Raw genomic sequence first — 13,300 nt, forward strand, 5'->3', positions numbered from 1 at the left:
GCATAAACCTGATAAGGTGATTTTTGCTAAATTAATTACAAATAAGTTAAAATAAAAAAATACCCGTAATATCACTGCTGCTAACTGCAGTGGTAATCGTTCCCCTTCCGTACTGTTGTGGTGATCATTATGAACATAGCTGTCTGGACCGGCATGCCGGTGGCGGTAATTACTTACCCTATAATAAACGTGGCAGAACCGCAACTTTTGAAACTCCACCACCATCAGGCTTCCGCCACGAGGCGGAGTTTCAAGCAGCGCTGCCCGCCAGATAATGAGTCAGGTTCCACCAACCTTTCGCTGGTGGTTTACACAGCCAGGGAAAAGATGGGGGAAATGGGTGACTTGGGCCCCCTTGGGGGCCCCGCACTGTCCATACACTTGGCATGGGCAGTGCAGGGGCCCCCATGCACAGCCCTGTCGTGCATTTCACTGCCCGATATACGGGCAGTGAAATGAGCAACGGGTGCTGCTGCACCCGCCACACTACTACATTGCCACCGGTCAATGTTCCGGCCCTGCATTCAGCTGGGCCGGCTGCCAGAAACACTGTTTCCGCCCACCGTCCCAGCTGAATGTTCTTTATGTGGCCAGCAGGGGGTTTTGCACGCTGGCGGTCTTCTGTTGACCGACAGTGTGAACTCAGTGGGTTTTCCCACCGAGTTCGTATTGAGGGCGTGTGTGTCCTACATCTCCCTTTGCTTAGTTGTAACCACCGAAAGTTTTGTTTTATTCTTATAATAATACCTTAAATTGGTACTTTTCACTGCTTAGATTAAGGACATGGTCCAGAAAAACAGGGGTGTTGTTAGTGCATAAACCGCAGTGTCACTGGCATAACACAACTTGAGGGGAGCCCCTGCAAAGTACATTGTGGGGTCCCCTTCTGAACTCACTCATGAGCTCTCTGGCCAGGGTACTGTGTATAGGGGGCCCCTGGAGGTCGCCCCGCATCACGGGGGCCTTTGTTACAACACTGCAGTATCTTATTCTAATTTGTAACGCATTTACTTTTAATGTTGGATCAGTTCCTGTGATACCTTACACCGTTTTTTGTACTTACTCTACCCACTTTAGAAAAATGGATGTGTTAGACCTGAAAGCCTTAGGGTAGTCACCCCTAACTTTTTGCCTACCTCCCTCCGCTTTTTGGACACTGTTTTTGCTGGTTTATAGACTCTGCGCACTTTACCTCTGCTAACCAGGGCTAAAGTGCATATGCTCTCTCCCCTAAAACATGGTAACCTGGAATCATACCTGATTGGACTATTAGTTTACCTATAAGTCCCTAGTAAGGTGCACCCTATGTGCACAGGGCTGGTAAATTAAATGCTACTAGTGGGCCAGCAGCACTGGTTGTGCCACCCACTTAAGTAGCCCCTTCTCCTTGTCTCAGGCTTGCCATTGCAGGGCCTGGGTGTGCAGTCTCACTGCCACATCGACTTGGCATTTAAAAGTTCTTGCCAAGCCTAGAACTCCCCTTTTTCTACATATAGGACACCCTTAATGTGTGCCCTAGGTAACCCCTAGGGCAGGGTGCTGTGTAGGTAAAAGGCAGGACATGTACCTGTGTAGTTATATGTCCTGGTAGTGTAAAACTCCTAAATTAATTTTTACACTACTGTGAGGCCTGCTCCCTTCATAGGCTAACATTGGGGCTGCCCTCATACACTGTTGAAGTGGCAGCTGCTGATCTGAAAGGAGCAGGAAGGTCATATTTAGTATGGCCAGAATGGTAATACAAAGTCCTACTGACTGGTGAAGTCGGATTTAATATTACTATTCTAGAAGTGCCACTTTTAGAAAGTGAGCATTTCTTTGCACTTAAATCCTTCTGTGCCTTACAATCCACGTCTGGCTGGGCTTGGTTGACAGCTCCTTGTGCATTCACTCAGACACACCCCAAACACAGGGTACTCAGCCTCACTTGCATACATCTGAATTTTGAATGGGTCTTCCTGGGCTGGGAGGGTGGAGGGCCTGCTCTCACACAAAGGACTGCCACACCCCATACTGGGACCCTGACAGACAGGATTGAACTGAAAGGGGACCTGGTGCACTTCTTAGCCACCCTTTGAAATCTCCCCCACTTCAAAGGCACATTTGGGTAGAAAACAGGGCCTCTGCCCTACCTCATCAGACACTTGCTGGAGAAGAAACCTGAACCAGAACCTACATCCTGCCAAGAAGAACTGCCTGGCTGCTCAAAGGACTCACCTGCCTGCTTTCTACAAAGGACTGCTGCCTTGCTGTTGCCCTGCTGCCTTGCTGAACTCTTGTCTGGCTGTGAAAGTGCTCTCCAAGGGCTTGGATAGAGCTTGCCTCCTGTTCCTTGAAGTCTCAGGACCAAAAAGACTTCCCTCTTTTACTTGGACGCTCTGTGCGCTGAAAATTTCGACGCACAGCTTGTTTCGCGCCGAGAAAAACGCCGCACTCCGACACTGATCGACGCGACGCTCTCGGGACGATCGAAGATCCGACGCACGGCCTCGCAAGGACAACGCCGCCCGACCGCTAGAGGAGAAATCGACGCGATGCCTGCCGTGAGATCGTAATTTCAACGCGCAGCCCCGCAGCTCGAAGTCTAGAGGAGAAATCGACGCGACGCCTGCCGTGAGATCGTAACTTCGACGCGCAGCCCCGCAGACCGACTCGCAGCCGGAGAACAAGCAGGAAAATCCACGCACAGACCCGGGACATCTGGTAATCCCCGCGATCCACAGAAAGAGACTGTCCGCGTGCCGGAAACCGACGCCGACTTCCCCGCGCGGAAAATAACGACGCAAGTCCATGTGTGCTGGGGAGAAATTGACGCACACACACCTTTTTCCACGCACCTCTTCGCTTGTGGCCCTCTGAGGAGATTTTTCCACTCCCAACCAGGTACTTGTGCTTGAAAGAGACTTTGTTTATATTCTAAAGACTTAAGACACTTTATATCACCTCCCTGTGATATTTCTACAATTTTCTATTGCAACTTTATTTCTTTTTGACCTACAATTATCCTGATAAATATTATATATTTTTCTAAACACTGTGTGGTGTATTTTTGTGGTGTTATATGGTGGTATTGTATGATTTATTGCACAAATACTTTACACATTGCCTTCCGAGTTAAGCCTGACTGCTCGTGCCAACCTACCAGAGGGTGGGCACAGGATAATCTTGGATAGTGTGTGACTTACCCTGACTAGAGTGAGGGCTTTTGCTTGGACAGAGGGTAACCTGACTGCCAACCAAAAACCCCATTTCTAACAGGATGCCTTTCTGCTTTTGCTTTCCTTGCTTCAAATGTTCATATATTTGGACATCGAGCATTCAGCTCACTGAGCCGTCTGTTGTTTCCTTGGTGTTGTTTGTATAAAATAAATAAAGCAGCAGTAGCGCAATACACATCTCTGGATGGTAATCTGTCTCTTTTGTGGCGATTACAGGAAGTCCTTAAGTTATATAGGCTTTTTTTGGATTGAATACATGTTTGCATTTAAGGTTATTTCCAATATTATGGGCCTGATTACATCTTTGGAGGAGGTATTAATCCGTCCCAAATGTGACGGATATACCACCAGACGTTTTACGAGTTCCATAGGATATAATGGACTCGTAATACACCTGGTGGTAAATCCGTCACTTTACCGTCACTTTTGGGACAGATTAACACCTCCTCCAAAGTTGTAATCAGGCCCTATATGTGTTACCAGCAGGGGCGGCTTGTGGTCAAGTGCTAAGGCACTGCGCCCCTAGACGTTTCTGGGCTCTCTAGTGAAGCATATATTTAAATACATTATTAAAGAATTTTTTTTGTGCACATTTTCCAAGTGAAAGTTGTGCACTTTCAAAAGCCCTACTGTGCCTGCGTGAGTATGTGGCTGAAAGCTTCACAGTAGGGCTGACAGGGCTTGCCCACGTAAAGCCCTTACGTTTACTTAGAAGTAGTGATGTCCCTGGCTTGTCTCCTCCTCCACAAGGAGCGCTGATAGCAAACAGCCTGGAGTGTTTTTCTGTCCAGCCTGGGATTTTTAAATCTTCATGCCACTCAGATACTATTACTCTGCCCTTTCCTATATACTCAAATGGTAGGGTGTGATCAGAAGGCCTCCCTGACCACACCAAACTCTATGACGAAATGGTTACGGGTGGGTTGAGAAGAATGTTACCAGAGGTCACATTTTATTAAAGTGGCATTGCTCAAAAGAAATCCCTTTTCCCTCCATTACAAGGAGTCTGTGGCAAAGGAATGGAATAAATACAATAAATAACTTCATCCAGGGCTCTCTGGGAGACAGGAGTGTGACCTGAAGACCTCAAGTCATAAATATGCCAAAGAGAACTGTGCACACAAGTTGGAGCTCTATCTTTTTTACAGAAAATAAGAAAAAAATCTGTTCTCTCAGCTCTTCCCTTCCTTCCCTTCACCGCCTCTGTAGGTGATTTCCTCTCTCAAAGGCAGTTATGGTTCCAGTAATTTATCATGGCTAGTTATGCTTGTTTTATTTCTTCTGCAGACTAATGACATGTGATATGTCATATTAAACATGTAATCTGCAGCTCAAATAAAAGCCTAGGTTGTATCACTGAAACTGCTGGATACTGGATGGGTGAGGCTATGTTTCTTTGTGTGAGTAAGTGTTTGCAGGGCTTGACTGAGAGGCTGAGAAAATGTGGGTGTCTGTGAATAACAGTTGTGTGAATGGCAGTGGATGACTTAATGTGGATGAGTGAATAAGTAGGCGACCAAAGGCAGTGGGTGAGTATGTGAATGGAAATAAGTGGGTGGTGAAGCTCTCTCACAAGGTGCAATTCCGTCTTGTATTTGTGCCCCAACACTGCTTTCAGTCACCAGCCACCACTGGTTTCCAGTTGAAATACAGTAAATGCACACCTGCAAAATGTATAGCCCACAAATATCGCTTTTACATAATTGGCAATTACTTGTTCAGCTGGAAGATTACCAAAGACAAAAGCGCATTAAAGTGCTGACATCGCCTTAACATATGGTGATGTTGGGCAATTCACACTGCTTAAGCCCCTTTTACTGTTGAGACTTCAGGGCCTGTTAAAATATGGTCACACGGAAAAGGCCGACAGTTTCTATCACCAACATTAACTCCAGGAGGAGGTCTCTTGCCTCTTTGATTTTTAAGTTGAGCGTGCAAGCACTTTGACCTGTTGTAAGCGTTGTGGGCTTTTAAGCACGACGACCTCAAGCCCATCACGTTCACTCGTTTTTAGGCTTGCCTTTCAAAAACCAATTGATTTCATTGGTGAATGCTTTACGTTTGTACTGCTTTGGGGTGTTTTTTTACTGCCCCTGTTACATGGATTATTGCATGATTGCCGATATACTTCAGCGAGGGTGAACTACTTTTTCTTTTGTCTCTCCCTTTCCTGCTGCATGGCATCCATGTCACTACATTGCGAACAGCCAAAACAGCGTGAACTCAATTGGTGGGATTGAAGCGCTGGTCACATTGTTCAGAGTTACCCAATCATAGTAATTTCTTGTGGCTCTCCCCTTAAAACACTTAAAATTGGTAAACACTTTACAGAAAAAGGAAATCCTCAAAGCGAAAGCCGCTCTCCAGGCACAGTGGGAGAGCCAATACTACAATATACACTGCACTCTCGAAACTCACCCTATAATGCTTTGCAGGGCATTACTTCGACAAAACATTTTTGCTTATAACTCAGCCTGTGGTGGTCCTATGACAATGGGACCAACATGTTCAGCATGATGCATTCTTTCTGTTTAAGTCATCTCTGGGTCCCCACACTAGGTTAGTGGGGACCCCAAAATAATAACACCCCCACACCATTCAGTGTCTTTTTTAAGTGCTCTCATGGTTGGAACTTTTGTTTCACAGCTGAGAGTAGTTTGTGTTTTAAGGGCCTTGTTTGCAATACGATTGCTATAGGCCCCTGAAAATGCATAATGCACTACTTCCTCTAGGGGCTAAAAATATGGTTACACTACATTATTTAATGTTGTTTTCTTGTTGTGTAATTATGTTCTCCAGCGGTTAACTAAATAGTTACATGAACAAGTTCCTTACAAATGCTGTTTTCATTGTGGTGTTTTCTAGGGGCTGTTCCAACAATTACAGTCATATTAACATATTAAAATATTAGTGGCACATGGACACTTGTCTCATAATGCTTTACAGGCCATTACTTTGACACCCATGTTTGCTCATAACTCAGCCCATGGTGGTCCCAACACAATGGGACCACCACCAAAATGTTCCAAACAACATGCTAGGTTGGTGGGGCCCCCAAAATAACAACCCCTCTGACCATTCAATGTCTTTTTAAGTGCTCTCATGGCTGGAACATATGTTTAATAGCAGAGAATAGTTTATGTTTTAACCCCTCCCCTGCCGAGGACGTAATGGTGAGGCGCCACGGACATACCCATTACAACCTGGGACCAGCCCTCGGGGGAAGCGCTAGCCCGCCCCGAGGGCATAGGTCAGGGTTGGAAGGGGAATCACTTCCCCTTCCACCACCAGTGACGTCTGATGACGTTAGCGCGGTAATGCACTCTGACCTCATCAGAGGTCTACTCCCGTTGTGCTGGAAGCAATGCTTTCAGCGCGACCGAGGAAGTGATTAGTTTCTCCTCGTACGGGGGCAAGGGAGGCAGAGAGGCCTGAAAAGGGAATGGAATGAAAGGCCTTTCCTAACCTTTTCATGTCTCTCTGTGCATTCCTGCAGCACGATCGCATAGCGATCGCATAGCTGCAGGAAGCCACTAGACACCAGGGATTTTTTTTTTATTGTCATAAGGGGAGTGCCCCCTTGGGCAAGGGCCGCTCCGCAAAGGGGGCATTTTAATTAAGGACACTTTTGCCCCCCTGGGGGCAGATCGGCCTATATTAATTAGACTGATATGTCCCCGGGGGGCAGAAGCCATTAGGCATCAGGGATGTTTTTTTTTTTTTTATATATTGATAAAGGGTTAACTATATAGTTACATGGACATGTTCCTTTCTAATGCTGTTTTCATTGTGGTGTTCTCTACGGGCTGTTCCAACAATTATGGTCATTTTAACATACTAAAATGTTCGTGGCACATGGAAACTTGCCTCATAATGCTTTGCAGGCCATTACTTTGACAAACCATGTTTGCTCATAACTCAGCCCATGGTGGTCCTAGGACAATAGGACCACCACCAAAATGTTCCAAACGACATGCTAGGTTGGTGGGGACCACAAAATAATAACCCCTCTCACCATTCAGTGTCTTTTAAGTGCTCTCATGGCTGGAACATATGTTTAATAGCAGAGAATAGTTTATGTTTTAACACCTTCCCCGCAAAGGACGTAATGGTTAGGTCTGTGGCTGCGGCGCTCAGGCGCCACAGACGTAACCTTTACATCCTGGGACCGGCCCTCGGGGGAAGCGCTAGCGCTCCCCCAGAGGCCCGCATCCCCACCCCCCAGGTCAGGGTTGGAAGGGGAATCGCTTCCACCCCCACCCTTCTGCCCCGTGACATCTGATGACGTCAGCACGCCAACGCACGCTGATCTTATCAGAGGTCAACACCATTGTGCTGGAAGCAATGCTTCCAGCGCAACCAAGGAGAAACTGATTTGTTTCTCCTCGGTACTGGGGGGGCAGGGGAGGCAGAGAGGCATGAAAAGGGAAGGAAAGGCTTTTCTGCAGCACGATCGCATAGCGATCGCATAGCTGTAGGAAGCCACTAGACACCAGGGATTTTTTTTTTTTTATTGTCAGAAGGGGAGCGGCCCCTTGGGCAAGGGCCGCTCCCCAAGGAAGTCATTTTATTTAAGGCCATTTTTGTCCCCTTCGGGGGCATAGCGGCCTATATTAATTAGGCTGATCTGCTCCCATGGGGCAGAAGCCATTAGGCACCAGGGATGTCTTTTTTTTTTAAATATTGATAAGGGGAGTGACCCCTTAGGCAAGGGTGGCTCGCTCCCCGGGGGGCAATTTTTCATTAGGTCTTTTCTGCCCCCCACTGGGGGCAGATCAGCCTATATTATTTAGGCCGATCTGCCCCCGGGAGGGGCAGAAGCCACTAGACACCAGGGATTTTAAAAAACAAATTTATTGATAAGAGGAGCGACCCCTTAGGCAAGGGTCGCTCCCCGGGGGGGGAGGAATCTTTTTTAGGCCATTTCTGCCCCCCTGTTGGGCAGATTGGCCTATTTCTATTAGGCGATCCACCCCCGGGGGGCACAAACCACTAAGGCACCAGGGATTGGTGTGTGTGTTTGTTTGGGGGGGGGCAGCCCCTTGGGAAAGGTTCGCTCTCCATGGGGGCACATTATTGTTGGCCATATCTGCCCCCTTGGGGGCAGATCGGCCTATTTTTGGAAGGCCCATCTGTCCCCAAGGGGGGCAGAAAGCCCACCAGAGTCCAAAATAAGAGGGTGGGGGTGTGGCCATACCCCACCCAAAATAAATGGGGCCAAAGTTGTTCTGCCCACCAGTGGGAAGATAAGGCAATTACCCCCGATCCACACCCCGGGGGGTAAGAAAGTCTACTAGATGCCAGGGAATTAAAAAAAAATAGTAGGGTGGTGACTACCAACCAGTATGGGCTTGGTTATGCCCCCACCCCAACTGAAGGGGTTAACAGTTTTTCAGCTCTCTCCTGAACACTAAAAGATCTTATCCCACAGCAAGCAAGAGGCCATTTGATTATTTTGGGTTTTGGTTTTACATTTGGCCCATGAGAGCTTAGCTAACTCTCAAAATCGTCCCACTTTCAATGGTGAGGGCTGCACTTTTTGGACTTTGAGACACTGCCATGTAGAAAAATTCACAAGACCCAGACACATCTGAAAACTAAACATCTGGGTGAGTCCAGGGTGGTGTGCTTCACATGCACCCTGCACCATTTTCTTAACCACAATGCCCTGCAAACCTCCAACTTTGCGGGAAATCACACATTTTTTCCCCTTTTTTTTTATGGAACCTTCCGGAATCTGCAGGAATCCACAAAATTCCTACCACCCAGCATTGTCTCATCTATACCGGTAAAAACTGTGCCCCACTTGTCAGCCTAATTTCTTTTTTTCCAACTGACATTTTGGACACACTTTGGTTCCACCTCAAGTTTCAACATGCTTTTGTCTCTTCCCTGTCACAGGCACTTGGCCCACCTACACACGTGAGGTATTATTTTTACTGGGAGACTGAGGGGAACGTTGGGTGGTAGGAAATTTGTCCCAGTCCGGTGATCCCACACAGAAATGTGGGAAATTTGATTTCTCTGCTAAATTTGAGGTTTGCTGAGGATTCTCCGTGAGAAAACACTGGGTGATCCACGCAAGTCACACTTCCCTGGACTCCCTCAGGTGTCTAGTTTTCAGAAATGTCTGGGTTTGGTACGTTTCCCTGTTTGGCTGCTGAGTCCAGGACCAAAAATCTCCTATCATTGGCACTAGGCCTACTTACACAAGTGAGGTACCATTTTTATCGGGAGACTTGGGGAACGATGGGTGGAAGGAAATTTCTGGCTCCTCTCACATTCCAGAAGTTTCTGTCATTGCAATGTGAGGAAAAAGTGTTTTTTGGCCAAATTGTGAGGTTTGCAAAGGATTCTGGGTAACAGAACTTGGTGAGTGCTCCACAAGTCATCCCATCTTGGATTCCCCTGGATGTCTAGTTTTTAAAAATGCACAGGTTTGGTAGCTTTCCTTAGGTGCCGGCTGAGCTAGAGGCCAAAATCCACAGCTAGGCACTTTCCAAAAAATAGCTTTGTTTTCTTTGGGAAAATGTGATGTGTCCACGTTGTGTTTTGGGGCATATCCTGTTGTGGGCACTAGGCCAACCCACACAAGTGAGGTATAGTTTTTATCAAGGGGGAACAATGGGTGGAAGGGAATTTGTGGGTGCTCTCGGATTCCAGAACTTTATGTCACCAAAATGTGAGGAAAAAGGTTTTTTTTGTGGCTAAATTGTGAGGTTTGTAAAGGATTCTGGGTAACAGAACCTGGTGCGAACCCCACAAGTCACCCCATCTTGTATTCCCCTAGGTGTCTAGTTTTAAAAAATGCACAGGTTTGGTAGGTTTCCTTGGGTGCCAGCTGAGCTAGAGGCCAAAATCCGCAGCTAGGCACTTTCCAAAAAACAGCTCTGTTTTCTTTGGGAAAATGTGAGACTTGTGGGAACGCTAGGTGGAAGGAAACTTGTGGTTCCTCTTAGATTCTAGAACTTTCTGTCACCAAAATGTGAAAAAAAAGAGTTTGTGGGCCAGATTTTGAGGTTTGTAAAGGATTCTGTGTAAAAGAGCCTGGTGAGAGCCCCACAAATCACCCCATCTAAGATTCCCCCAGGTGTATAGTTTTTAAAAATGCACAGGTTTGGTAGGTTTCCTTAGGTGCCGGCTGAGCTAGAGGCCAAAATCCACAGCTAGGCAATTTCCAAAAAAAATCTCTGTTTTATTTGGGAAAATGTGATGTGTCCACGTTGTCATTTGGGGCATTTCCTGTTGTGGGCGTTAGGCCTACCCACACAAGTTAGGTACCATTTATATTGGGAGACCTGGTGGGAATTCTGTGTCAAAGGAAATTTGTGGCTTCTCTCAGATTTCAGAACTTTCTGTCACCAAAATGTGAGGAAAAAGTGTTTTTTTTGCCAATTTTTGAGGTTTGCAAAGGATTCTGGGTAACAGAACCTGGTGAGAGCCCCCAAGTCACCCCATCCTGTGTTCCCCTAGGTGTCTTTTTTTCAAAAAGGCCCAGGTTTGTTAGGTTTCCCTAGGTGCCGGCTGAGCTAGAGGCCAAAATCTACAGCTAGGCACTTTGCAAAAAACATGTCAGATTTCAATGTAAAAATATGATGTGTCTGTTGCATTTCCTGTCACGAGCATTAGGTCTAACTAAGCAAGTGAGGTACCATTTTCATCGGGAGTCATAAGGGAACACAGAATAGCAAAACAAGTGCTATTGCCCCTTGTCTTTCTCTACATTTTTTCCTTCCAAATGTAAGACAGTGTGTAAAAAAGACGTCTATTTAAGAAATGCCCTGTAACTCACATGCTAGTGTGGGCACCCCAGAATTCAGAGATGTGCAAATAACCACTGCTTCCCAACACCTTATCTTAGCCCATTTTGGAAATACAAAGGTTTTCTTGATACCTATTTTTCACTCTTTATATTTCAGCAAATTAATTGCTGTATACCTGGTATTGAAGGAAAACCCATTACAAGGTGCAGCTCATTTATTGGCTTTGGGTACCTAGGGTTCTTGATGAACCTACAGGCCCTATATATCCCCGCAACCAGAAGAGTCCAGCAGACAGAATGGTATATTGCTTTAAAAAATCTAACAACGCAGGAAAAAGTTACAGAGTAAAATGTGGAGAAAAATGGCTGTTTTTTTACCTCAATTTCTATATTCTTTTCATTCAGCTGTTATTTTCTGTAGGAAAACCTTGTAGGATCTAAACAAATTACCCGTTGCTGAATTCAGAATTTTGTCTACTTGTCAGAAATGTTTAGCTTTCTGGGATCCAGCATTGGTTGCACAGCCATTTCTGTAACTAACTGGAAAGAGGCTGAAAGCACATAAAATAGTAAAAATGGGGTATGTCCCAGTAAAATGCCAAAATTGGGTTGAAAAATATGGTTTTCTTATTCAAGTCTGCCTGTTACTGAAAGCTGGGAAGATGGTGATTTTAGCACCACAAACCCTTTGTTGATGCCATTTTCAGGGAAAAACCACAAGCCTTCTTCTGCAGCCCTTTTTTCCTATTTATTTTTTAAAAAATCTAACTTATTGTTGTATTTTTGGCTAATTTCTTGGTCTCCTTCAGGGGAACCCACAAAGTCTGGGTATGTCTAGAATGCCTAGGATGTTGGAAAAAAAGGACGCAAATTTGATGAGGGGAGCTTATGTAGGTAAATAGTTATGAGGGGCTAATCGTGAACTGCCCCAAATAGCCAAAAAAGGCTTGGCACCTGAGGGGGAGAAGGCCTGGCAGCGAAGGGGTTAAGGATCTTGTCTATAATATCATTGTTATAGGCCTGCTACCCCTGAAAATGGGTAACACACTGTGTTCTCTAGTGGTAAATATATGGGTACATTACATTTTTTAAAGCCAGTTTCTTTTTGTGTGGCTAGGGGTTAACTATATAGTTACATGATCATGTTTCTTTTCTAGGGGCTGTTCTAAGCATTACAGTCATATCAACATACTAAAATATTTGTGGCATGTAAACATAGCCCCATAATGCTTTACTTTTACAAAACATAACTCTGCCTGTGGTGGTCCTAGGACAATGGGATCGCCACCAAAATGGTCAACACAATGTGTTCTTTCTTTCTCTCTGTATCATCTCTGAGTCCCCACACTATATTAGTGGGGACTCATCAAATAATAATCCCTACCACCATTCATCATCTTTTTAAGTTCTCTCAAGGCTGAAACCTTTGTTTCACAGCTGAGAGAACGTATGTTTTAGGGGCCTTGGTTGTAATATAATTGCAGTAGATCTGCTAGCCTTGAAAATGCATTATGCTCTCTAGGGGCTAAATCTATGGTTACACTGTGTTACTTTCACCTTTTTTTCCATGGGGTTATGCCCTTTAGGGGCTAACAATATGGTTACCTGACCATCTTTCTTACAAATGATATTTTGTTATGGTGTTTTGAGCATTACAGTCTAATGCCAAAAGTTATATTTTTGATAAAAGTTTATATGATAATTGTATGTGTTTTAATAATCTCTCCTTATTACAAATATGACCATGATTCAGGCCAACTTAACATACTTATTACACTATGTATGTTTGAACAGTCTTGATATGTTGGGTGACCCTTCTAGTTTATTCCTCTTCTGTGGCTTTTTTTTTGGGGGGGGGGGAATTGTGTTAGCCAGCCAGCAACTCTTATGTTAGAGTGGTAAAAGTGGTATCTTATTGGAATTAGCCTGGCAGATTTAAATTAGGATGCTAAATAACAACATTTTCATTTTTTTGCTGCACATAAAGAAAGTAAATGGAAGTGCTTTAGTTATATGCAGGGCCTACACAATTATTTGGTAGGAAAAGACAAAATTATGAGGCAGAGTTGGTCAATTTATGTGGCAAGAAAAGTCCTGCTATGAGTTTATAATGCCAATAGCTCTAACTCAAAAACATGAGAGACCTATTGTATTGCAAATGCTTGTTAACTTTTCTAAACTTACAGCCTTGTTTCCAAACAAATGGTCTGCTAACTTGGTAGCAACCCAGTTCAGATATGCCTATGGATTTAGTGTGTAGAGAAGAATTGGAATGACTCATAATGAGTTAAGTGTGAAAGACAATTTAGGCAGGTTGGTT

The sequence above is a fragment of the Pleurodeles waltl genome, chromosome 2_2, assembly GCF_031143425.1.
Source record: "Pleurodeles waltl isolate 20211129_DDA chromosome 2_2, aPleWal1.hap1.20221129, whole genome shotgun sequence".
In the NCBI taxonomy this organism is placed as follows: domain Eukaryota; kingdom Metazoa; phylum Chordata; class Amphibia; order Caudata; family Salamandridae; genus Pleurodeles; species Pleurodeles waltl.